The 27317-nt window shown below is 43.7% G+C and overlaps 1 protein-coding gene and 1 non-coding gene across 2 annotated transcripts in view; one reads left to right on the forward strand and one right to left on the reverse strand.

Moving 5' to 3' along the window:
- The first annotated feature begins 10685 nt into the window (after nucleotides 1–10685).
- The window catches only part of MTM1 (myotubularin 1), a 98106-nt gene continuing 81474 nt past the window's right edge, over nucleotides 10686–27317 (forward strand). Inside the window, exon 1 of the mRNA XM_043571053.1 lies at nucleotides 10686–10762. The gene's annotated coding sequence lies outside the window, so the exon portion shown is untranslated. The remainder of the gene's footprint in view (nucleotides 10763–27317) is intronic.
- Nucleotides 19788–19893, reverse strand: LOC122478073. Its single transcript, XR_006295839.1, has one exon. It is a non-coding gene; the product is annotated as a U6 spliceosomal RNA (small nuclear RNA).

Consider the following 27317-nt stretch of genomic DNA (forward strand, 5'->3'; position numbering starts at 1 on the left):
GTCACACTGGTGACTGTCCAGGAGGGAGCTTCATACTTGAAAATTGAGGTTCTGTTCCCAGCTCTGCCGGCTACCAGCACAGTTACCTTGAACTACCTGCAGCCTCTCTGAGCCTTGGTTTCCTCATCTGTAAGAGGGGGATTATCACTCTATTCACTTGTCTTCAAAGGTTGCTGTGTGGACCAGATAACAAGATGGGATGAGAGTGGTTGGGGAACTTGAAGTCACCGGATATACTAGGGGCCTTCCAAGATGGTCTTCCCAATAAACCCAGAGAGAAAAGAAAAAGAAAGAAGTACCTTACTGACATTAAGATAGACATATGAATTGGTGGGATAGAATTGAGAGCTGCAAAATAAATGCTTACACATATGGTCGTTGATTTTTTTTTAATTTTTATTTTATTTTAAGAGAGAGCAAGTGACAGAGGGACAGAGAGAGAGGGAGAGAAAGGGACAGAGAGAGAGGATCCAAAGTGGGCTCTGCACTGAGAATGCAGAGCCCAATGTGGGGCTTGAATTCACAAACCGTGAGATCACGACCTGAGCTGAAGTCAGGCACTTAATCAACTGAGCCACCTAGGTGCCCCTGGTCATTGATTTTCAACAAGGGTGCCAAGACTATTTTGTGTAAAAGAACAGCCCTTTCAACAAATAGTACTGGATATCCACAAGTGAAAGTATAAAGTTGGACCCATACATCATACCATACACAAAAATTACTCAAACTGGGGTGACTGGGTGGCTCACTCTATTAAGCGTCCAAGTCTTGATTTCAGCTCAGGTCATGATCTCACGGTTCATGATTTCAAGCCCAGCATTGGGCTCTGCACTGACAGGGCAGAGCCTGCTTGGGATTCTCTCTCTCCCTCTCTCTCTGCCCCTTTCCTGCTCACTTGCTCACTCTCTCAAAAAATAAATAAGCTAAAATTTTTTTTTTTACTTATCTCATAGTGGACCACAGATCTCCATGTAAGAGCTAAAAGTATAAAACTCTTAGAAGAAAATAGTGGTAAATCTACATGGCCTTGGATTTGACAACTATTTCTTCAATATGGCACCAAAAGTACAAGTAAGAAAAGAAAAAAAATAGGTAAATTTGACTTCAATAAAATTTAAAACATTTGTGTTTCAAGAGAAACCATCCAGAAAATAAAAATACAAGCCACAGAATGGGAGAAAATGTTTGCAAATCATATATCTACAGTGAACTTGAATCTGAAATATATTAAGAATTCTTACAACTCAACAATAGAATATTTTTTTTTAATTTTTTTTTTCAACGTTTATTCATTTTTGGGACAGAGAGAGACAGAGCATGAACGGGGGAGGGGAGGAGAGAGAGAGGGAGACACAGAATCGGAAACAGGCTCCAGGCTCTGAGCCATCAGCCCAGAGCCTGACGCGGGGCTCGAACTCACGAACCGCGAGATCGTGACCTGGCTGAAGTCGGACGCTTAACCGACTGCGCCACCCAGGTGCCCCAATAGAATATTTTTTTTAATGGGCAAAAGATCTGAATGGACATTTCACCAAAGATAATATGCAAATGGCCAGTGACCTAATGAAAACATGGTCACCATCACTAGTCATCAGGAAATGCAAATCAAAACCATCAAAATGAGGCACCACTTCACACCCACTAGGATGGCTAGAATGAAAAAGTAACAACTGTTGGTGAGGACGTGGAGTCATTGGCAGCTTGATACACCTTGCTGGTGGGAACGTAAAATGGTACAGCCACTTTGGGAAATGGTCTGGCAGTTCTAACAAATGCCAAACATAGCATTACCATATGATCCAGTAATTCTACTGGTGTATAGCCAAGAAAAATGAAAATGCATGTATATGAGGATTCATAGAAGCGTTATTCATTCATAAGAGCGTGGAAACAGCCCGAAAGTCCATCAATGGATGCATGGATAAACAAAATGTGGTAGGTATGTATACACACAATGAAGTACTGATTCATGTTACAACATGGATGAACCTTGAAGACATTATGCTAGGGGCACCTGGGTGGCTCAGTCAGTTGAGTGTCCAACTTTGGCTTAGGTCATGATCTCATAGTTTGTGGGTTCAAGCCCCACATCGAGCTCTCTGCTGTCAGCACAGAGCCTGCTGGGGATCCTCTGTCCGCCACTCCCTCTCTCTCTGCCTCTCCTCTGCTGGCACTCTTTCTCTTAAAAAAAAAAAAAAGAAATATTAAAAAAAAAAGAAAACATTATGCTAGGTGGAAGAAGCCAGACACAAAATGCCACATATTGTAGGATTTCACTTAGATTAAATGCCCAGAATAGGCAAATCTATAGGGAGAAAGTTGGCAGTTGCCCCAGGATAGTCAGGACGTAGAAATAGGGAATGACTGCTCATGGGTGTGGGATTTCTTTGGGGAGTGATGAAATGTCCCGGATTTACTCTTTAAAAGTTATTTATTTATTTTGAGAGAGAGAATCCCAAGCAGGCTTTGCACCATCAGCACAGAGCCCCAGTACAGACCTCTAACTCAGGAACCATGAAACCACCACCTGAGCTGAAGTCGGATGCTTAACTGACAGAGCCACCCAGGTGCCCTGGTCCCAGATTTAGATCGTGATGGTGGTTAAACATCTCTGTGAATATGCTAAAAACCACTGAGTTGTACACTTTACGTGGGTGAATTTTATTTTATCTCAATAAAGCTGTTAAAAGAGAGAGAGAGCTCATGTAATGTTCTGTGTTGGGGGCAGGGGAGAGGAGAACGAGAGGGGGAGCTTAGCCTAAGCAGGTTTCCACATGCAGCACTGAGACCAGGCTTTCCTGGAGCTCTATTAACTGTCTGAGAATTGCCAGCCCTCTCATTCCCAGGCACTTGGGCTTTGCTCCCATGAGCCCCATCGCTGAGGAAGGACAGGTGAGTTGTCTGCCGCTCTCACTAGAAGCACTGCCACTAGAAGAAATGCTAGAAGAAACATCACACAGTTTACTCTCTTGGGGCCTGACAGAGGCAAGGATTAAGAGCTGGAGAAGGGGCTGAGGCTCCATCCCGCTCACAAATAGCTACCCCTGGAAAACTCATAAGATTAACAGGCTTCTTTGGGTGGGTGAACATGCCTTCCACTGGTCGAAGTGATCCCCAGGTGCTCTAAGTGGAAAGGGAGGACCTTCCTCAGACTCTCCCTGGGGCACATGGGAAAGAACTCCCCCCAGCTCCCCACCTCTGATGGGTGCGATCCTTAGGATGCAGGTTCTAGGGAAATTCCAAGGCATCTGCTCCCCTGCACACCCCAGCCTTTTCCTTGATGCTTTCTTCAGAGTGGATAAGAAGGGTTTAGGGGCGCAATCCGGGAAAGGACCCTCCCCAACAACTCCTGTGAGTATTTGGCGGTGACACAAAGAAGAGATGGTGGTGTTTATCTTGGAAAAGACTCTTGTTCTTGCTTCCCTCATTTTTCTAGCTGCCTGGGACTTGGGCTCTTGCTTGCTTCTGGCTCCCTGCGGGAAGTTTTGTTTTGTTTTGTTTTGTTTTGTTTTGTTTTGTTTTGTTTTGTTTTAACATTTATTTATTTTTGAGAGACAGAGCATGAGCAGGGGAGGGGCAGAGAGAGAGGGAGACACAGAATTTGAAGCAGGTTCCAGGCTCTGAGCCATCAGTACAGAGCCTGATGCCGGGCTTGAACTCACCAACTGCGAGGTCATCACCTGAGCCAGAGTCTGACACTTAACTGACTGAGCCACCCAGGGGCCCCAGAAGTGGGACACAAGACCTTCTGTCCTAGGTGGAGGCCGACGTTGAGGGGTACAATCACGTCTAAGATGAACTATGGAGTCTAGGTTTTTTGCCCCCCTTAGTTCAGACTACTGTGGAGGCTTAATCTTTTCGAAACAATTGTAATAAAATACGCATAACAAAATTTACCATCTTAACCAGTTTTAAGTGTATAGTTCACTAGTGTTAAGTGCCCTCACATTGTTGTGCGACCAATCTCCAGAACTCTTTTCATCTTGAGAAACTGAAAAATCTGTCCCCATTAAACAAGTTCCCATCCCTTTCCCTCTAGCCCCTGGCACCCACTATCTTATGTCTGCATGTATTTGACTAGTCTAGGTGCCTCATATAAGTAGAATCATTCAATGCTTGTCCTTTTGTGTCTGGTCTCTTTTACCGAGCATAGTGTCCTCAAGATTCATCCATGTGGTAGCATGTGTCAAAACTTCCTTCCTTTCTAAGGCTGAATAGCATTCCATTGTATGGATAGACCACACTTTGTTTGGCCATTCATCCATTGATAGACACTTGGGTAGTTTCCACCTTTTGGATATTGTGAACAATGCTGCTATGAACATAGGTGTACAGGTAACTTTTTTGCAACCCTGCTTTCGATTCTTTCGGGTGTACATCCAGAAGTGGACTTGCTGGGTCATATAGTAATTCTATCTTTAATTTTTTGAGGAGTCACCATACTGTTTTTGACAGTGGCTGCACACTTTACATTCCTACCAACAGTGCACAAGTGTTGCAATTCCTCCACCTCCTTACCAACACTTGTTATTTTCTGGTTTGGGGGGGGGGTTGTTTTTCCTAAAGGGTGTGAGGGGATATCACATTGTAGTTTGGATTTGCACTTTCCTAATGCTTGGTGGTGTTGAGCACCTTTTCATGTGACTATTGGCCATTTGTATGTCTTCTTTGGGGAAATGTCAATTTAAGTTCTTTGCTGTCTTTTTTAATTGGTCTATTTGAGTTTATGTTATTGAGTTGTAGGAGTTCTTTATACATTCTGGATATTAATCCTTCATCAGATATGTGATTTGCAAATATTTTCTCCCTAGGTTGCCCTTTCACTGTGTTTGCTGTGTCCTTTGATGCACAGAAGTTTTTAATTTTGATGTAATCTAATTATCTATTTTTACATTTGTTACCTGAGCTTTTGATGTCATACATTTTGAGTTAATCTTTTGTGTAAGGTGTCAGGTAAGCATCTAACTTCATTCTTTTGTCTGTAGATATACAGTTTTCCCAATGCCATTTATTGAAAACATTGTCCTTTCTCCATTGAATGGTGATGGTACCCTTATCAGAAATCATTTGATCATGTATGTGAGGGTGTATTCCTGGGTTCTCTCTTTTTGTTTTTTAATTTGAGAGACAGAGAGAGAGAGAGAGAGAGAGAATCTCAAGCAGGCTCCACATTCAGTGCGGACCCTGGGATCATGACCTGAGTTGAAACCAAGAGTCAGATGCTCAACCAACTGAGCCACCCAGGCGCCCCATATATTCTTTTTATTCCAGTACCTCACTATTTTGCTTACTATATAGCTATGTGATTTGTTTTGAAATCAGGCAGTGTGACGCCTCCAATGCTTTTCTTTTTCTTCAAGATTGTTTCAGCTATTTGGGATCCCTTGAGATGCCATATACATTTTAGGATGGATTTTTCTATTTCTGCAAAAGAAACAGAATTGGGATTTTTACAGAGATTGTATTAAATATTTAGATCCCTTTTGGGTGGTATTGATGTGTTAACAATATTAAATCTTTGAATCAATGAACATGGATGTCTTTCAATTTATTTATGTCTTTGTTTTCAGCACCTTTTGTAGTTTTCAGTGTACAAATCTTTCACCTCTGGTTAAGTTTATTCCTAAGTATTTTATTCTTTTTGATTGATTAATCTGAATAACAAAATGTTCATGCTCAGCAAATGTTTGCTGACATTCAGGTCTTTTTCTCTTTCATTTCTTGTTTTCTCATATATTCTCTTCTAGGTTTAATGTTGGGTCTCCGAATATTTCAGTGTTTGAGAAGTAGCATACTATTCACCTCAGCATGAATCAGACAGCCCCCTCAAAGACAAAGATAAAGTTCTTTTTAAACATCTATTTTGAGTAAAACACACTTGAATGTATCATGAAACAGTTCCTCATAGGACTTCCTTCCTCAAAAAAGATTTCTTAGTGTAAGAAATAGAGATTTTAAAAACCCTCATTATTAGGGGCAAAGGATGGGCATCTTGTGAGCTGATCTTTCTTTTGTGTGGCTTTGGTTTGATTTGTGATATGACTGGGGTCTGGAGCAATTTTCTCACCATGCTGCTTGTAGTAGACTAGACCTCAAAGCCATCCCCAAACACCCTACATTTGTGTAGTGATGAGGGAGACAAACAAAACTGGCCCTTGGAAACATTGTAATGTCATAACAATAATCTCTGCATGTCTGGCCCCTATGTCCAAGAGGCCCTGAGACCAAAAAAAAAATTGTGTTTCTCTTTGTGTGTGAGTGTTTTCATGTCCCATTACTTGGCTCAAACTTCCACCCAGCACCTGGGAAAATAGACTCTGCTGACCAGCGGGGCCTCTCCAAGGAGGCCCCAAACTCAACACTGAGTTCTATGAGAAAGTAGAAGGGAAAGACCAGCAAGAAGCAACAGAGCTCTCATCTGCATGTGAACAGAGTCCAGCTTGACCCCTTGGTGTTCTGGAGCCCCTCTGTGTGTGTGCTTATAGGTCATTGGCAGTTCCCAGAGAGAAGATGGGGGGAAAACTTCTGGTTTCTAGAGTCTACGGATGTCAGGTTCCCCCTGTCCAGACTCAGCTCCCAGGTAAGCACTCCCTGTCCTGCCCCCATGGGGCTTGGCCACCATCTTCTCCTGGTGGGGCTTTTTCCTAGCCTGAGCCCATCTCTTGCCTTGTAGCACACCCTTGGTGTGTGGAGGGCAAGCTGCACCACCCTCTCGCATTCAAAACCCTGGGTCTCTTGAAAACAACCAACCAGCCAAACAAAAACAGACAATTGTGGGCAGTCTCAGGAAACTTAACTGAGGCTACTCACCCTCCTGCCCCTGCCCCTCTAAACCCCAGCATTACGGAAGTATAACTTTTCCACAGTGAAATTCATTCATTTCAAGTTTAGAGTCTAATGAGTTTGGGCAATTGTATACAGTCAGGTGATCACCATCACAAAGTATAGAACATTCTCATCACCCCCAGAACTTCCCTCTTGCCTCTTTACAGTCAGCCCCCTTCCCACACCTCTGGTTCCAGTCAACCACAAACCTGCTCTCTATCACTATAGTTTTGCCTTTTCCTAATGTAGTGTAAATATAGTGTATTGTGTATTGTTTATTTCACTCAACATAATATTTTTGAGATTCATTAAAGTTGTAGCATGTATCAATGGTTCTTCCTTTTAATTGCTGAGTAGTATTCCATTGTATGCACACATCACTGTTTAGCCATTCATCAGTTGATGGAAATTTGAGTTGTTTATCTTTTTGACTATTATTGTGAAAGGCTGCTATGAAGATTTGAATACAGGTTTTTTTGTGAACATAAGTTGCCATATCTCTTGAATAAATAGCTAGGAATGGTATTGCTGGGTCTTATGTACATTTACCTTTATAAATCACTGCCAAACTGTTTTCCAAAGTGGCTACATCATTCTGCTCAGGTTACTTTTTTAATAATAGCTTTTTTTTTTCAGAGAGAAAGCCTGAGCTGGGGAAGGGCAGAGGGAGAGGGAGAGAGAATCTTAAGCAGGTTCCATGTCCAGTGCGGAGCCTGAGTCAGGGCTTGATCTCACAACCTTGAGATCATGACCTGAGCTGAAATCAAGAGTTGGACACTCAACCGCCTGAGCCACACAGGTGCCCTTGCTCAGGCTACTTTTTTTTTAAGTTTATTCATTTTTGAAAGAGAGAGAGAAAGAGAGAGAGAGAGAGAGAGAGAGAGAGAGAGAGAGACATGAGTCGGGGAGGGGCAGAGGGAGAGGAGACAGAATCCCAAGCAGGCTCCATACTGTCAGCGCAGAGCCTGATGTGGGGCTGGAACTCAGAAACTGTGAGATCATGATCTGAGCTGAAGTCAAGAGTCAGACACTTAACCGACTCAGCCACCCAGGCGCCCATGCCTACTTTTTAAATAAAGAGCAGAGGTGAGGGGGCCGTGGGTAGAATCACTTACAATAAGCTTATAATGTAGATACTAATGTCCCCATTTCCCAGATGAGGAAATTGAGGTTGAAAGACATGTACTGCCCCCAAAGTTACACACCTAACAAAGAAAGGAAGTAGCTGGAATGCCCAGGGGCCTGCTCCTGCCTTCTCCCACCTCCCTTCCTATCAGCCACAACCCGGCAGCTTAGGGACACTGCTGCCTTGACATTCTAGACAGCACATTCTCCTCTGTTCTTACTGTGCTAGGACACAGTAACCGTGAGAATTGGCATTTGATTCCTTTTTTCAGAGGAAGCCGCCAATGATCAGAAGTAACTTTCCCAAGGCCAACAGCCTTCTCCTTCTATAAGAATGCCCCTTCCCTTCCTCCACCCTCCTCCACCCTGGGCTTGAACCTGGTAGAACCAGGTGGTTGCAGTTCCCAGCCTACAGCAGGGGTTGGGACTGGGAGGTCAGAGCACCAGCACTGGGCCCGTGTGTGAGGACACTAAGGGAACAGGAATTTTCCCTTCTCGGACCTGCTTCCCACTGAGGACTGTAGAAGTGGGATCAACATAGACCCATCCTTGGGCCTGCATGCTCCATTTGCCCTAACTTCAGAGAACAGGATAAAGCCCCAGAGGACAGGAGGCACCTCCAGCCTGTGCCCTAGTCAACACCGGAGGGCCTAGGTGGGGAGATGGGTGCACTGTGTACTACCCAGGAAGGTTATCAGCCTTAATGTCACATGCATTGCTGCTCCCTCCCTAGTGTCTCAGAGCCAGCTGTCTACTGACAGGCTCCTCTGCATTTGGTGTGTGTGTGTGTGTGTGTGTGTGTGTGTGTGTGTGTGTAAAATGCAGGGAAGCCTGAAGAACCCCCAACACACACACAGATACACACACACTTTGAACTACGAGATGCAGCTCCAGCCTGAGAGACAGCAGGACTGGGTCAAGAATACAGTGACCTCACCCAAGACGAGGTGGTTGCTCCCCAGTAGTGCTCCATGTTTACAGTTTTCCAAGTGCCCTCCCCCCTTCACTTGATCCTCACACCTACACTGTGAGGCAAGGGTCACTGTCTACATCCCACAGGCCTGAGACTGATCTTTACTGGCCCTTTCTGCCTGGGCTGTATCCTTCAGAGCTGGAGCTGGGTTAACCTCTTTAGGAGGAGGAGTGTTCTTGCTCTGTAACCCCCATCCCCTGGTTGAACAAAGGGTTTCATCCAACTGTATGCAAGGTCTTGCACCGAGATGCTGCCCTCTCTCCATGGCGTTTTCCCCGATCCCTCTGCTTCAAGACTCAGATTATTCAGTAACCCACCAGGCAGCCTCTCTGGCGTGCAATGCATGCAATCAAGAAGCATTTACTGAGCACTTTTTGAAACCCAGTACAAAAGTGAATGTGATTCAAAGAAGTTCACAGTCTGGGGAGGGGAGTTGGCAGGCTGACATGTAAGCAAATGATGACATCAGCGTGATGAAAAGGACGCTGGGAGAGCTAATTCTTCCTGGCCCGGGAACAAGTGCTATTCTGCTGCCCTTCCAAGAGTTTGGCCAATGCAGGAGAAAGAAACAGCAAGTGTAAAGGGCTGGAAGGAGGAAAGAACATGGTGCATCCAGAGAATAGAAAGAAGTTCTCTGTGACTAGATCAGAATTTGGGGCGAGGAGAGAGAAGAGGCACATTGGGAGAGTAGGTGGGTTGAGTCTGAAGGGACTTGTTACTCATGTAAGAAGTCTGGACTCTTCAGTAGGGTTAATGGGTGTGTGTGTGTGTGTGTGTGTGTGTGTGTAGTGCGTTTAATGTACATAGTGACTTATGACTGTATATAGACACATATGAAAATACACACACTAGTATCAGGTAAAACAGTTGTGTTTAGATGCTGGAGTACTAACAAATATAAGAGGAAAAAGATGTTGAAGAGATCCTGTTTACCATCATTTACATGAAGTGTTGATGTATATATATTATATATTAGTAATTATTACGTAGCATGAGGAATTTTACTCCTGTTCTTCAATGTGTCCTATTAAGTTTGGTTTATTTGATGACACACGGAATTCTTTTCCTGAAGTTGTCTTGCTTCTGTTTTTTTTCTTTTCCTTTCTTTTTACTGTGTTAATGGTCGCCTGTCCCTAACCTTAAAAAAGCAGAAGGAACTTTGTCCTTAAATGTTTCCTTTCACTAAGTCTCAAGAGAGTTCTTGGAAAGATACTGGCACGGCATGAAGTACACACCTCAGCTGTTCATTTGGTTTGTGAATTGCAGATTCTGGGCCAGAGTCAGTGAAATTTCTTTTTTTTTTTTTTCCCTTGTAGTATCTCAACTTCACGCAGCCAACTCTATGTACCCAATATCAGTTCAATTTAGTGACATCCGCTAAAGTTTTATCTAGAGTTTTCCCTCTGGATTTCCCCTTTATTGGAGAAAAACAATGGGACTTAGAGGAGTCCTGGGACTACGCTTCCCAGCGGCCTCCGCCGGGCTGCTACTCCAACTTCCCTTGCTGGGGCGGCCCCTAGCATCTGGGCCTTGCCCACTGGCATCGTATTTAGAACTACAACTCCCAGATGCCTCCAAGCGCCGGACCTTTCAAAGAGGGCTTCCCAGCAGCCTCCCGGGTGAAGAGCCCCGCCTCTCAGAGTGGCTCCCAAGGCTCTACAGGCGCCTTCCACCCGCCTCAGCCATGTCACGTGACGCACACCCGCCAACCGACGCACGGAGGAGGGCGGCGGGCGGTGGCCAGGGGCGGAGAGGCCGCAGGGGGCGGGCCCTGGAGGGGGCGGAGCGGGGCCCGGGAGCGAAGCAGCCTGGCAACGGCGGTGGCGCCCGGAGCCCGAGGTGGGTGAGCGCTCGCTTCTGGCTTGGCTCCGAGCCGGGTGCTGCGGGACCTGGGGGGGAGGGGGGAGGGGGGCGGGAGGAGGAAGTTAGGACTCCCCGGGCCGACGGGTCCCGCGTATCCTCGCAGCACCCGCGGGCGTAGGTGGCGGGGGGGGGGGGGGGTGTCGCCCGAGCGCCTCGCTGTCCCCGCCAGCCAGGGCTGAGTGAGGCCGGTGAGCCGCAGGCAGGTGCCTCCGGCTTCCTCGAGTTCTCCCCGCCCAAGGTCCTGGGCTGGCGACGGGCGAAGGTCGGGACGGGAATCGGGGCCGAGGGGAAACCCTGGGGGCGTCGCGGCCGCTCCCCGGACTTTGCTTCCCCGTCCTGTGGCGGCGAGCGCGCTGGGCGGCCGTCCTGCCTCCCCGGCGACGCGCCTCTGCTGGTCCTCGCCTTGGCCGTCCGCCTCGGGTGAGTGCCCGCCGCATCCCCCGCGGGTCCTGCGGAGCGGCCGCAGCCCGGTGCTGTCCGGGAAGCCTCGGTGGGCGCTCTCGAACAGAGTTTCTGTGTCACGCACGGGAGGTTTATTTGCTTTTGCAACAGTTGAGAGAAGATCTGAGAAGGAACGGTTAGTTCCCCGATACGCAGTCGGAAGTATGCACAGGCACGAGCAAGCGCCCTTTGCCGGGTTGCCTCCCTTAACTGTCTTTTGCTGCGCTCAGGAAGTGAAAACTAATTTTAGTCTTTGCCTAGGCAAATATGAAATGAATCTGCTGCAAAGATTATATTATGGGCTTTATAGACACATATGAAGTATGGGGTGGAGTGAATTGTGACTAGCTTTTAAATAGACATACTAGACCTTCACAAGAATGGAACCATGGAATGTTAGAATTGACTGGGACCTTGAAGTTCATAGTAGTTAGTTTCTAGGATGGGGAAACTGAGGCCCAGAGAGGGTAACGCTGTTTAATGTGACCCAGGATTTGGGGCATCCTAACGGCAAAGCTAATATCACAAGTCAGGTCTCTAGGGAGTATCTTGGTGTCTAACCCGGGTACTTTTTATCACAGCTTAGTTTTGTTTTTTGTAGAGTGTCCACCTTAGAATCTTGAGACTGAGCCAGTGATTTTGCTATAGTTCAAACCATTTTGAATTCCTTCAAAACGAGTTTACCAGCCAAATAAGACAATCAGGCTTGTTACTTTATAGACACACTTTGCTTTCATCCAACATATGTTTTGGGCATGATCTCTTATTACCAGATTTGATCCAGTGACTTTTGGCTGTTTCACTAAACCAGATCTACCCTTGAGAGATTCCACTCCATGGAGTAGATTCCAACCAGTGGTGCTGCCAGTGCATAGCAGCCTCCCCAGGTGCTTGAAAGTACAGAACATTCATTGGGGCTTTTAGATTCTAGCTATTAAATGATTGGTCTCCTTACCTTAAAGTTATAACATATAGTTATCAAGTTCTCAGTGGCTTCATTTACCCATCAAACCCAGAAAGCCCATAGTGTGCCTGCAGTGTCCCAAGCACTGAGAAGACAGCAGACAGTACTACTGATGAAGCTTTACAGAGCTTATGTGTGGGGAAGAGGACAATAAAAAAAAAAAGTAAACGATATATTTTCTAGTGGAGATGAACACTATGCAGAAAAATAGAACTCCCAAACTCTATGTCAATAAAACAGGCTGGCATGTTTGAGAGTGACTTGGGAATTACATTGAATTGTTAGTTTTTGAGTGTCAGCTGCTGCTTCATTAAAATAAATAATCAAATCCAAAAGTAAATCTGTCTAAAAGAGATTCCGTGGAGTCATCATTTTTCTAGCGATTGCCTCTTGGATCCTAAATTCATCACGGCATCATTTTTACTTGCATTTTTTCTCTTACATGCAAACCGTGCTTTCAAACACCTAGCGGGGTGGTCTTCGAATCCCTTGCTATCTCAGTAGTTACCTTACTCTAGCTACAGAAGGCTCTGCTGAGGTCAGTATTCCTTGTTGATTTCATGCCAGTGTCAGCCTGCCTCAGGCTACCTTACACAAGAATTTCTCTTCTTGCACTTTGGTTTGTACAGAGAACCTACTATCTGAAATGATCCGCAATCTTTGGGTTATATGGTTTTTAAAGAAAAGAGTTCATTTTGATGTTAGCTCTAGAGTAAAGAAGCATTCAACGTCTTAAAAACTAAAGTGCTAGTGGGGTGCCTGGGTGGCTGAGTCAGTTAATCATCCGACTTCAGCTCAGGTCATGATCTCATGGTTTGTGAGTTTGAGCCCCACATTGGGCTCTGTGTGGGCAGCTCAGAGCCTGGAGCCTGCTTCAAATTCTGTGTCTCCCTCTGTCTCTGCCCTTCCCGCAGTCACATTCTGTCTCTCTCTCAAAAATAAATAAACATTAAAAAAATTTAAAAAAAACCCTAAAGTGCTAGTAAAATGGCATTCGTGATAGCTTACTCTACAAGTTCATCTGTTTGTATCTTTTCAGTTCTCTCCTATTCTGTATGTTCAATGGCTTGAAAGCAAATGTTTTCATTCTTACAGGTTCTGAAAAATGGCTGAAGTTACAAAAAAAATACTCAAATATTCTTTGTTCCAAAATGAAAGGAGGATTAACAAAATGTAGTGACTTTAAAAACCACTGAAGGAACATGTGGTTCTTGCTCTTATTGAGAGCTCCAAAATAAGGAGAAAAGCAGAGCCTCTTCAAGGCTTAGTAGGTGACATTTTGAACTGGTGGCCAAAGGATTTCGAAGGCCAGAGTTTCTTGTTACTTCTAAAGTTTTTTCAGTTTTATAGAAGAATAAGAGTTTGTTTTCATTATTCTTTAGTAATTTCCCTTCCCTGCTTCTGACCTCTTTGAAGTTCTGCTTTCTTTATTTTCTAGTTTCTCAGTTCATTATTCTTTTTTGGCAGATGGGGGAGGGGCAGGGGCTGTCATTTGCCTACGAGGTATTGACTCTGGATTTGAATCCTGGCTCTAATATTACCTGTGTGATTTTGGGTGAGTTACTTATGCCTGTGCCTTAGTGTCCTTATCTGTAAAATGAAAATAATACTGATAGCACCTTCCTCAAAGGGTTGTTGTCTAGACTGAGTGATAATCTATGCTAAGTGCTTAGAATAGTGTCTTATTTTCTTTGAAAGATAAAGAAATGATTCTAGATATGTCCTAATAAACTTTTGAACATCAAATAAGCGTGATTTTATTTTTCTAGACATTTCTTAGCATTTTGTGGGTGACTCGAGCTTTTAGTTTCAGGTGACATTGGCAGTGGTGTCCACAGTTCTTGCAGTGTGAAGTTCCCGTCAGCGTTTGGACTCAGAAATTACTCAAGGCCACATTTTGTCTGTTTCTACAAACATGATTAGAACAAGAGTGGCCTTCTTCCATTTGCTCTGCTTGGAAAGCAAGAGGGTACCAGGAGACCCAGTTGGAGTTAGTCGGGTGAGATCCAGTTGCCATCCTGTAGTTGGAGGATGGTTTTTCATGTTAAATGTTTACAACATATTTTTTCCACCTGAGCACCTGGACAGTCTCATCCTTTTCCTTTTAAGGAAAGGAACCTTAAAAGGTTCCTTTAGAACACCTCTTTAGCAGGCACCTCTTTAGAACATTGGCATCACGCGCTACCATGAGGATGTTTCTACCTGAGGAGTTTCTACCATGAGCATGTTTCTACCTGAGGATGTGAGGGGTGATAAAGGAACCCTTTGTGTGAGGTGGCCGAAAGCTTCCTGAGTCTGGATTCCAGAAGCTGGGTTCAAGTCCCATTTCTGCCACGTCTTAACTCTGTGACACCAGATACGTCATTTTACCTCACCGCTGCTGCCTCTTCCATTCGTACGATAGAGTTGTGAGCCCTACCAAGCTTCCAGAACTTTGCAGAGAATCACATGTACAACAGTACCCTTCATAGGCTGTGCAGCATTATTATTACTGCTTTCATGTGTTATATAAGCTGTCACTGTTTGGAGAACTGGTGTAAGAGAGCAGCGTCCCTCCTGTTGTTGGCCCACCTGCCCCATGGCTGTATGTGTGGCCTCTGCCTTGCTTTCCGTCTTCTGTCAGCATTGAAAAATGTGGGTGTTTCATTGCCTCTCTCAAATGGACCTGAAGCCATTGGCACACCTTGCGAGCTTCCATTTTATTTATTCCCAAGACGGTAGTACTGTATAGCCAACAATCACAGGGCAACAGCAAGCGATCTCTGCATCAGGAAATATTGCCTGCCTTTTTCTGAAGTATTTTGGAGTGAAAATCTTTCCTTTTTCAAATCGACACCTTCCATTAGCTCCTCAGTGCAGCTTGAGGCCCTGCAGAGCTCCTCCATCCACAGTAGCCTGGATGCTCTCACTCCAGGGGTTAGGGTGAGAAGACATCCAGGGCATTGATTGTGCTCCGGGTCCCTGCTGCCTTCATGTTCCAACAGAACTGGGGCTTAGTGCTCTGTTCTTGTTATTTGAAGTTGTTTCTCAGGATCCTGGAAGGACTCTATTATAAGTAGCTCTTTGAAATGTCATGTACTTAGGTTCGTCCAGTGTTGCTGAGCTGCAGCTCTTTGTTTTGATACGTAGTACCTGAATATTTCAATATCACTTGTTCCATCTTCCAAGCTTGTGCTGAAAGTTGGGGCTGAGGTTGGAGACGTTTTTTTTCCTGGGCAGGTGAAACCTAACATGGCCCTCTACACACAGTAGACATTTAGAAAACACTCTTTGACTTGAACTGGACAAGTGGAGGGGTAGTTCAGAGTTGTTTGGATGTGTTCATTTCAACAAATCGGGTTGTATGTATAGAGACCATATCCATATCTCCCCCCCCACTGCACGATGGAAGGGAGCTCATGCTGAGCCTTCCCCCCACCCCCACCCCACCATGGTTGATTAGCAAATGAATAAGAAAGTTCTTTGAGTCCAGTGATGGGAGAGGTCTCACACATTACATTCCCAGCCTCTGGATTTTTGGACTACTGTCACGAGCAGTTTGAGTTTAGGTTCATTTGTGCTTTGCTTGTTGGTAGATTTCGGGGGGTGGGGAGGGGTATGGGAAGTTGAAGGGTAATAATTAAAAGTAAAAATAAAAGTAATTTGTTTGTAACTCATTCCTTTCTTATTCCCTTGCCTGAAAACCTTGACAACACCGTGATATCCTTTCTTTAGCTTGTGATAATTGTTACATATCTATATTGTGCCCTTGGGCTTTCTGGGAAAAGGAAGCGCTGTTTCCCGGAGCCTCTTGAAATGGAACGCGCTGCTATGTCCCGGCGCCATGTTTTCCCCTTCGTGGGAGCTTCAAGGGACAGGTGGGTCACAGAGGGGATTCGTGGCATCAGATGGTGGTGCTTATATTGCCCTTGGCTGAGCCTTTAGTTTCTTTATGGCCCCGAGATGACTTAGGTGGGGACTTAGAACAAGGGCTGTGCTGTCAGGGTTTGTTCCAGCAGTCCTGGAATTGGCCTGAGCTGTTTTGCTAAAAGAAGAAACGTATCCCACGGCAGTGACCCCCAGCCATGGCTTGTCAGTAGTAGGTGGGTCAAGGTGACAGGGACGAGCCACACCATAGGAGGACAGTGCCATTGACGCTAGTCATGTGTCAGGCAGGATATGAGAAACCTCAGTCAAGATTCCATTTTGAGCTTTCTGGTCCTGAAGTGTTCCTTGCAGACACTGATGGTTCCAAATCTGAGAGAGAAAGTGAGTCCCTAGACAGAGGGCAATTGGATTTGGCCCTCACCTCTTTGCAGCTCTTGCCGTGAGGCCTGAGTTTTTAAGGTTGAGGCTGAGTGCAACCCTGCCGGCCATTTCCTTTCTTCACCGTTTTCAACTCTGACAGGGCATGATCATTTCTCCAGAGGTTCCCGTCCCTTCTATGCCACAGAACAGTTTTTCCTTGTTGATAAAAAATTGTCCTGATGCTCCTGCTGTTCCTCAGCTCCTAGGAGCCCAAGAGCAATGTAGAATTTCAGTGCCCCCCGCCCCCCATCTACACCTAGAGTCTGCATTTTGATGACAGCCCTCGGTGATCTGTTTGTAAATTAAAGTTTGAGAAGGCCAGTTTAACTAGTAGCTCACATCCCGGCTTCCCCATGATCCTTTGAGACCTTGTGGTCCATTAGAAAGATAATTTGAGCCACATGTGTAATCCATTTTCCTAGTAGCCGCATTAAAAAAGGAACAGATGAAGTTGATTTTTATAATGTATTTAACCTAGTATATCCAAAATATTATCATTTCCACATGTAATCAGTATAAGTATTAGTGAGATGTTCCCCTCCCCTTTGTTTGTACGAAGGTGTCGAGGCCTGGCATGTATTTATATTTCCGCCACCCCTCCATTTGTACTAGGCACATTTCAAGTGTTCAGGAGCTGCATGTACTTAGCGGCCCCCGCGTTGGACAGCACAGCTTCGAGAGATACATTTTGGCCTTGATTTGCTGTCGATGCCTGAAGAGCAGTTAGAGCCGTGGTCGCCTCAGTAATAAACTTGCATTCATGATCCATGTTGTAACCTGTGCCAAGTCCTTTGCCCCTTGTGATTACGTACATCCCGTATGAATCCTCACAACATCCCACAACTTTGTCACAACTTTGTTCAAGACAGTTCTCTTCTCCGTTTTGGCTTGGTAAGTGGTATGAAGAACTCGCCCTTGGTATATGAGTGAAATGCAGGCTTTTTTCTTGACGGTATCTTCAAAGAACTCATGGATTCCGCCCTTCTTCTCTGGCTCATCCTAAAGGGTGTGGACTCGCTAAATAGAAGTTTCCTTGCCACGCTGGCTGCTCATTAGAATCACCTGGGAACTTTAACGACCTGCTGACCAGGCCCCACCCACAGATGTTCAGATGTACTTAATCAAACATAGGCTTTAAAAAAAAAGTTTATTTTGAGAGAGAGAGAGAATGAATGGGAGAAAGCAGAGAGAGAGGGAGAGAATCCCAAGCAGGCTCCGCTGCCAGCACGCAGCCTGACCTGGGGCTTGATTTTATGAACCACGAGATCATGACCTGAGCTGAGATCAAGAGTCGTTTGCTTAATCGACTGAGCCACCCAGCCCCCCGCCCCGAGACATGCATTGCTCGGCGTGCAGGTCGGCTTGAGGGCAGCTGCTATGGGAGTGTATCTCCGGCACACTGAGTGTGCTTAGAATCACCTGCACTTTGGGCTGGGACACAGATCTGACTCAGTGGGTCTGGCGGGTCGGGAGAGCAGGCTTCAGTTGATGCTGCACCTCTGTGGCTCTGTCCCCAGCCCTTTGACATTAGGTAGCCGGCCACCTGACAAACACCTGAGGGTGTTTCCCAAACTACAGGTTCACTGGCAACAAGCCTGGAGTTTCTGATTCGGTGGGTTTAGGGTGGGGCCCAGGAGCTGTATTTGAGAAGGCATGTTTTCCACACTCCACCATAAAGTGTTTAGTTTACGTTTTATGTAGGCGCACGTCTAGCGCACCTTTGTTTTGGGCTATGTGGATGTTGACTGTTATCAAACCCCTTTTCTGCCTTTACAGAGCTATGTGATTTTCCTCTTGAAACCTGTTAAGGTGATGGGGGTATTTTAAAGGATTGCCTAATATAATGTAGCATTAACCAGTTTGCCTGTTGGCGTGAAACCAGCGTGTTTCTTTCTGCTGGATTGGATTGGTTAATATTTTCTTCAGGATTTTGACATCTGTATTTGAGAGGGAGATTTTGCTTTCCTGTACTTGATCTAGTATCGCTTTGCTAGCCTTGTAAAGTTTCTTTTCTCTGGAACTTTGTGTGAGATTGGAGTTATGTGTTTCTTTTTCTTTTTCTATTTTTTTTTTTTTTTTAAGAGAGAGGGAGAAATCTTAACATGCTCCACGTGTGGAGCCTGACTCAAGGCTTGATCCCATGATCATGACCTGAGTCGAAATCAAGAGCCGGATGCTCAACTGACTGAGTCACCCAGGTGCCACCGTTTCTCCAGTGTTTGGTAGAATTTACCCCTAGAACCACCTGGGCCTGGTATATTTGGAGTGGGAAGATTTAAAAAAAATTTTTTTTAATGTTTATTTTTTTTAATTTTTTTTTTAACGTTTATTTATTTTTGAGACAGAGACAGAGCATGAACGGGGGAGGGTCAGAGAGAGGGAGACACAGAATCTGAAACAGGCTCCAGGCTCTGAGCGGTCAGCACAGAGCCCGACGCGGGGCTCGAACTCACGGAGTGTGAGATCGTGACCTGAGCCGAAGTCGGCCGCCCAACCAACTGAGCCACCCAGGTGCCCCATATTTTTGAGAGAGAGAGAGCAAGTGTGTGAAGCAAGGGTCAGAAAGAGAGAGGGAGACAGAGATTGCCCCCAAGCAGGCTCCGCACTTTCAGCTCAAAGCGAGATGTGGGGTTCAACCCCACGGACTGTGAAATCATGACTTGAGCCAAAGTCAGATGCTCAACTGACTAAGCCCCTGGAGTGGGAAGATATTAAACTACCAGTTAATATATGCCATTTCTGTGGTTATGTCTGTCTTTTCATTCTTAAATCTTTTTTTTTCCTTTGGTTTATTTATATTTTGAGAGAGAAAAGTGTGAGTCAGGGAGGGACACGGTGGGGTGAGGGGTTGGAGAGAGAGAGAGAAAAAATCCCACACAAGCTCTGTGCTGTGAGCGCAGAGCCTGATGTGAGGCTCAAACCCACAAACTGTGAGATCATGACCTGAGCTGAAGTCAGACGCTTAACTGACTGAGCTACCCAGGTGCCCACATTCTTAAGTTTTAATATTGTTTGTGCCTTCTCTCTTTTTTTCTTAGTCTTACCACAGGTTTGTCAGTTGTGGTTATGTAGTATGATGTTTGTTAGGATGTAGAAATGAATGAACATAATGACATTCCCCAGTTTCTTTCTGATTAATTTTTAATGAGTAAAAACTTTATATCATTTTAAAGTCAAATTTACATCAGAGTTTATTCCAAAAAGCCTTACTTACATCCCTGTCTCTTGCTGGACATGCTGTTTCTATCCCCCATCTCAGGTAATTGATATTATAGTTTTTAGTTTCTTTTTCTGTTTCTTTCTTTTTTTTCTTTTATGAAATGCTTCACGAATTTGTGTATCATCCTGTGCAGGGGCCATGCTAATCTTCTCTGTATCATTCCAATTTTAGTTTATGTGCTGCCAAAGCGAGCATTCTTCTGTTCCTTTCGCAAATTTGAGCAAGTGTGTGCACACACATATTTGCATTTCCCCTCTCACACCCAAAAAGCATACTGTGTACACTATTCAGCCTCTTGTTTTTGTCACTTAAAATATATCCTGGACATCACTCTTTTCTTCGTTTTGTCCTCTGTTTGGACTTATTCTGTGGTTTGGATATTTCAAAACATAGAATTTTTATTTAGTTCTAGTATATTCTAATTTCCATTGTGATTATTTCATTCACCTGTGGGTTTAGAAGTGTCTTTTTAAATTTACACATACATTTAAAAAATGTTTATTTATTTTTGAGAGAGAGAGAGAGAGAGAGACTGAGCAGGGGAGGGGCAGAGAGTGAGTGGGACAGAATATCTGACATGAGCTCTAAGCTTGAGAGCAGAGAGCCCAATGTAGGGCTTGAACTCACGAAATGCGAGATCATGACCTGAGCCAAAGTTGGATGCTTAATTGACCCAGCCACCTAGGCACCCCTACAAGTACATTTTTTTAGGTATTTTTAAAACTGATTTCTAACTTAACTGTATTATGGTCAGAGATTGTGACCTGAATACTAGTAGTTCTTTGAGATGTGTTGAGGGTAGGTTTGTACAGTATTTTGTGGTTGGCTTCTTTGTCTTAGCATAATGCTTTTCAAATTAATTCATGTTGCCTCAGGTATCCATAGTTGGTGACTTTCTGTTGTTGAGCAGTGTTCCACAGTGATTTGTTTATTCACTAGTTGATGAACATTTGAGTTGACTTAAGTTTTTGGCCATTATGAATAAAGCTGCTATGAACATTTGCTTATGAGTCTTTGTGTGGACTCGATGTTTTCATTTGTGTAAATACTTAGGTGTGGCATTGCTGGGCAGTATGCTTAGTGTATGTTTAACTTTACAAGAAACCGACCAACTATTTACCAAAGTGCTTGTGCCAATTTGCATTCCCGCTGGCAAAGCAAAGCATGACAGTTCTGCTTGGGCCATATCCTCATCATCCTGTTATTGTCCATCTGGTTAAATTGTAGCCTTTCTAGTGGCTGTGTAATGGTAGCTCACTGTGGTTTTAATTTGCATATTCCTGATGTCTAACGATGGTGAGTGTTTCTTCATGGGCTTATTGGCCATTTGTACATCTTCTTTGGTGGAGTGTCTGCTCAAATCTTTTGCCTGTTTCTTATTGGATTGTCTGTCTTGTTAAATTATAAGACTTCTTTATATATTTTGGATACAAGACCTTTATGAGATATGTGATTTACAAGTACTTTCTCCCAATCTGTAGCTTACCCTTTCATTTTCTTAATTGTGCCTTTGAAAGAGCAGTGGTTTTAATTTTGATGAAGTCAGGTTTATCTTTTTTTTTTCCTTACAGTTTATGTTTTTGTGTTCTAAGAAATCTTTGCCTAACCTAAGTTCACAAAGGCTTTCTCCTGTGTCTCCCACTAGGACTTGTAGTTTTAGCTCTTACGTTTAGATCTTTTGTGTCCGTCCCCTCTCCTCCCGAGGGTTCATATCCTGTGTAACCCCTTTCCCTTGAGTTTACAGCCTTGTGAGACCTTGAGGAGAGAATCCAGGTAAGTTGTACCCAGACTCCTGACCCATGACCCACAGAAACTGCAAGATAATTGTGTGTTGTTTACAGCTACTGAGTTTGTTATGTAGCAATATAAAACTAATACTTCTTCATTTCAAGTTGTTTTGTATATTGTGTGAAGGGTCCAGACTCACTTATTTTTCCATATGGATATCAAATTATTCCAGCATCATTGGTGGAAAAGACTATCCTTTCCCATTGAACTACCTTGGTACCTTTGTTGGAAATCAATTGACCATTGTTGGGACCTCCAAAAGATGAGTCTAATTCTGAAGTCAATCTTCAGAATTAGTGGCAATCTCTTTGCACACTTCTCTATTACTGCAAACTGCCTGTTGGGCAGGCAAACTTAGTCTTGCTAGTATCACACTGTCTTGATTACTGAGGCATTTTTAGTAAGTCTGTAAATTGGACAGTGGAGATACTCCAACTTTTTTTTTTCCCTCTTCAAGGTGGTTTTGGCTATTCTCGGTCCTTTGCCTTTCCATATAAATTTCAGACTCGTCAGTTTCTACAACAAAGCCCATTGAGATTTGACAGGGATGGCATCGAATCTCTAGATCAACATTAATATCATAAGAATATTGAGCCTGCTGGTCCTTGAGCATGATATGTATCTCCATGTATTTAGGTTTCTTTAATTTATCTCAGCGGTGTTTTATAGTTTCCCTTGCATGAATCTTGTACACATTTTATTAAATGTGACCCTAAAGAGTTCATTTTTTATATTATGCACATAATATTTTTACACTTTAATGTCCATTTGTTCATTGCTAGCAATACAAATACAATTAATTTTTATTTTGACCTGTATATCCTGCAACCTTACTAAATTTACTTACCAGTTCTAATAGTTTTTCTATGGCGTTCTTAGGATTTTTTGCATATATGATCATGTCTGCAAATACAGTTTTACTTCTTCCAACATGTTCTGCGTTTCATTTCTTGCCTTATTAAACTTGCTAGGATCTCTAAGAGCTATGGAATATGCAGGCAGCAAGAGCAACTGTCCTTGCCTTGTTCCCATACTTAGTGGGAAAGCGTTCCATCTTTCATCATTAAGTATGATATCAGCTATAGTTCCCCCCCACCCCCCTCAGGTGCCCTTGACTGTTCCTAGTTTGCTGAGGTTTTTTTTTTTTTTTTTTTTTTTAGTGATGATTAGATGTTGAACGGTGTGGGTAGAAGCCATGTCTCAGGTACAATCTTTAGGAAGCTAGTATACCTCATGAATAGCCTTGTTGACGCTACATATCACTGCATTCCTATCCATCACCAACCACCACTATCCAGCTTTTCATCCTAGTGTTGATAACAGAATTTCTATCTGGAGTGTGGAGAGTTTTTTATTCTTCTATGGAGCATCATATATTGCTCCTTCACAAACCATGGAAATTCTCTGCCACATTCATCTTCTCTTTCTTTGCCATCCTTTTGACACTGGTTTGGGTTCTTCTTCATCTCTTTGCCCTTTTTATTTCTGCCTTTTTCCTGAGATTATTTTCTCACATGTATGAAAGCATTCTCCCTGCCGATAGTGCCAAGTTTTAGAAGTGTGTGTGTTCACGTGTTCAGCCCTTTGCCTTCTCGTAGAGCTAGGCTGGTTGGCCAGCGTGTTTAGGACTCTTTGCCGTACTCCGGCAGTCAGTCCTAATTACAGTGGGTCACTGCAAGCCTTTCTCTTTCTGAGTCTCCAAAGCATATGACGATGCCAATCTTTGGATGACCCTTTGGACACTCCTTTCAACTGCTGGCAGACTGCCTGTGGGGCAGGCTAACTAGTCCTGCTGCTGGTCTCTGCTAACCTCCAAGGTCAACCTACTCTTGTAAATTAGGACTAATAAAGATTCATCAGGCCCAGCATTGGCAGCAGTTGGCAACATTTGCAAACCTCACTGCTTTCTCCTTCTGGCCCATGTAGAGAAGGGACAGGAAACTCCAAAACTGTCCAGCTCATGTTTGGAACTCTTGTTTCGAATTGCATTCAGGCACCTTAAAAAAAAATATCCTCAATGGTGTCAAATCCTTGAGTGAGGACTTAAAATTTAGCTTTAGACCAAAATAATTTTGAGGCTCATCTATTAGAGCAAGTGGGCACCTGTATTGTGGGAAGCATTGGTATTCACTGAAAAACTGAGATATGGTAAAATTTATGGGATGATGTCTTATGTAGCTCTAAAAACTCTAAAGGCAGTTTCAAAAGAATAGGAAGAATACTTTGGTTGGCGGTAGTGTTACTGGACAAAGTGCACACCACCAAAATGGACTGCTTTGAAGAACTCCTCTAGCCAAGTATGTTCTGATAGGCATCTTAACAGAGGCCTCCTTACATCACACTTGTACCTCATGGGATATTTATTCTATTTCTATCCACCAATAATGAAGTTTTCCCATCTTTCTGATATAGTTTGCAAAGACTCTTCCATGATACAAAGTAATCTTACAGTGGGCGGGCAAGAAGGAATGTACTGGTTCCTTGCCTCCCAGACGTGGATTTGGGGAGAAGAGGCACTATTTGTTTACTCGTCTGTGAAATGAAGGCTAGAGTTCCTGTTTGTGACCATCCGATTTTATCACATAGAGATGGAATTCCAAAAAAACCTTTTTTGTTCAGCTGTGTAAGCATGAGGCATTCCTCATTTTTCATTTGATCATCTACTAGAGCGACAAATATCTGTTAGTGCACAAGAGGGTCCTACTGACTGGGTTTGAATTCCGATTTTGATGGTTCTTCATGGACACATTGTTTAACCTTTCTGCTCCTTGGGGTTGTGTGTTTTCGTATGAATATAGTCCTAGCAGTTGCCTTATAAGGTTGTTGGGGGGGGGGGGTGGGGATTGAATGAGTTCATCTTGCTTAGGAGAATGCTTGGTACATAGTGGAGGGTCAGTAAAATGAAGCCATGCTCATTGCCCATGAGTACATGTTCTCTTTTGTTGTTTTTTTTTAACTATACAGTATCACTTGTATGATTATCTTTATTACTGTTTAACTTCTACCTATTTGTTGTCTTTATTGCCAGTTAACTTATATTTGTTCATCTCCCCAACTCAGTTGCTAGTTCCTTGAAGACCCATCTCAGTTTCTTTTTAGAATTTCACGCCGTGGTCCAGATTAGTTGTCCAGTGTAGATTTATTGACTGATTTTGGAGCTCTTTGGAAATAGGCTTAAATAAAATTATGGAAAGAGCCTAAATGTCCATCAACTGTTGAATGGATAAAGAAATTGTGGTTTATATACACAATGGAATACTATGTGGCAATGAGAAAGAATGAAATACGACCTTTTGTAGCAACGTGGATGGAACTGGAGAGTGTTATGCTAAGTGAAATAAGCCATACAGAGAAAGACAGATACCATATGTTTTCACTCTTATGTGGATCCTGAGAAACTTAACAGAAGCTCATGGGGGTGGGGAACGAAAAAAAGGTTAGAGAGGGAGGGAGCCAAAACATAAGAGACTCTTAAAAACTGAGAACAAACTGAGTGTTGATGGGGGGGTGGGAGGGATGAGAGGGTGGGTGATGGGCATTGAGGAGAGCACCTGTTGGGATGAGCACTGGGTATTGTATGGAAACCAATTTGACAATAAATTTCATATTTAAAAAAAGAGGCTTAAATAATTACATATGCTGAGCAAGGAGTGTCTCAGAAATGATTGGCTTGGTGTCATTTCATTATTTCTTCTCAGAAGCTATATTAATATTTTAGTGCTGGTTAATTTAATCAGTGTTCAGTAAATGCTTATGGATGGATTGACAAACTAAATTGTTCTGAATGCAACCATATGTTGACATGATCATTTTGTAGGTTGTTAATTTCTTCAGCTAACCTCTTGCCTGTTACCTGTTGGATTTTGCCCCCCAAAAAGATATGCTGGTAGGCCTAGCCCCCAGTGCCTCATAATGAGACCTTACTTTGAAATAGGGTCATCCTAGATGTAACTAGTTGAGATTGTACTGGAGTAGGGTGGGCCCTTAATCCAATACAACCAATATCCTTAGAAGAGAGGAGAACACTGCACTAAGACACAGACACATAGGGGCAGCTCTATGTGACCGAGCTTGGAGTGGTACAGGTACAAGCCGAGGACTGCCAAAGACTGCCAGCCACCGCCAGAAGCTGGGAAGAGGCAAGGAAGGCCCCTCCCCCAGTGCCTTCAGAGAAGCATGGCCCTGCACATACTGTGTTTTCAGGCTCCTAGCCTCCAGAACTGGAAGGGAAGAAATTTCTCTTGTAGGCTATCCAGTTTGTGGTACTTCGCTAGAGTAGCCCCAGGAAACTCAGACAGCTATCCGTTATTTTGCCTTTTCCCTCCTTGCTGCTCGAATTAGAGTGTTGAGTACCCGGAGATTTCATCTCAAAGGGCTGATTTGCCTCTATTTTCACCAATTATCCATCTCTGGCCTCTAATCCTCTCTCTGTTTTTCTAGAAACTGCACATCTGCTTTTCAGTTCCTTTCTGTTCCTCCCCCTTCCCCACTAATTCCAGTTGGAGGAATCTTTGTCAGGAATGCCATTCTGAGAAGGTCCTTGGAAAGTAAGGAGATGTTCTGGACTGGCGCCTTCGTTGCTACCCTAGTGGTGACTGTTTCCATGAGTTTACTCTTCCTTTCAACAACTACTATCTTAATGTTTGCCTAAGAAGGTACTTTTCACTTATAAATTTCAAATGGACTTTTTGCAGTAGTTTCTCACAGGGTAAGATAGTTTGACAAAATGCAGTTTTATCATAGAGCACATCAGCTGGGTTCATGAGTTTGGGAACTGGCAGGTGGATGGGGAACTTGATCTTGTTCCTATTTTAAAACTCTGTTTACTGGCAGGTATTTGATGGTTACAAAATCCATTGGTGGATTTAATGATTTGTTTAAATGTATGTAATATTACTAGGTAGCCTTTTAGCATCAGAAAAGTTAACCTGATGGTAGCTGACTTTTTGAAGGGTTTATGTAGCATACCAATTTCAATTCAGGGAGCATTGCTAGGGTTACCTTGTTCCATGGCCACAGCTCATGCCACTGAAGCCAATCAGCTGCCTTGAAGATGTGCCATTTGTCACGAGGGGACCGTGTAATAGGGTGAGTGGATCAGCGCAAATCCATCACTAACTGCTGGAAAAAATGATTCAAAAAGCATTCGACACCGGATCTGAATTACATTGCTTGTAGCCAGAGGTCTTTGCAGCATTTAAAGAAATAGAAGTAAGTGTATTGTGATCTCTAAAATGAATAGTAAATATCAAAGGGCTACAAAGAATGAGTTTCTAAATGAAATAGATAACATTTTATTTTTATTATTAGTTTTTAAGATTTTATTTTTAAGTAATCTCTACACCCAATGTGGGGCTCGAACTTACAAACCAGAGAGTTACGTGCTCTACCTACTGAGCCAGCCAGGCACCCCTGTTTAACATTTTATAATTTCCAAAGAAGAATCATCAAAACGAAGCCCCTGGAGCCCTGAGATTTGATGTGGCTGAGACAAATTGAGCTGTGGTGCATACGTGTTGTGTGTGTCTATTTGGACAATAAGCCACTTGCTTTGATGGGTGGGCACTGTTGCAAAATAAACACAATTAGATTTACTAGAAACATCTAGCATATTTCTACATCCTTGATCCAGAATAGAAGGTGATGAGGCAAGGTCCCCATGTTAGGGATCCTGTGGAAAGTTAACCTGGGCCAGGAGTCCAGTGTTTTGGTTTTGTCTCTCTCTCTCTTTTAATGTAAGTATGCATGCTTTAAGGCTATTCAGAGCCTTGCCAAGATGAGATGGGTCATCTTAGAAGGTGTGTATGCAGAGTGCATAGGCAGTGTTAGAC

The sequence above is a fragment of the Prionailurus bengalensis genome, chromosome X (assembly GCF_016509475.1).
Source record: "Prionailurus bengalensis isolate Pbe53 chromosome X, Fcat_Pben_1.1_paternal_pri, whole genome shotgun sequence".
In the NCBI taxonomy this organism is placed as follows: Eukaryota; Metazoa; Chordata; class Mammalia; order Carnivora; family Felidae; genus Prionailurus; species Prionailurus bengalensis.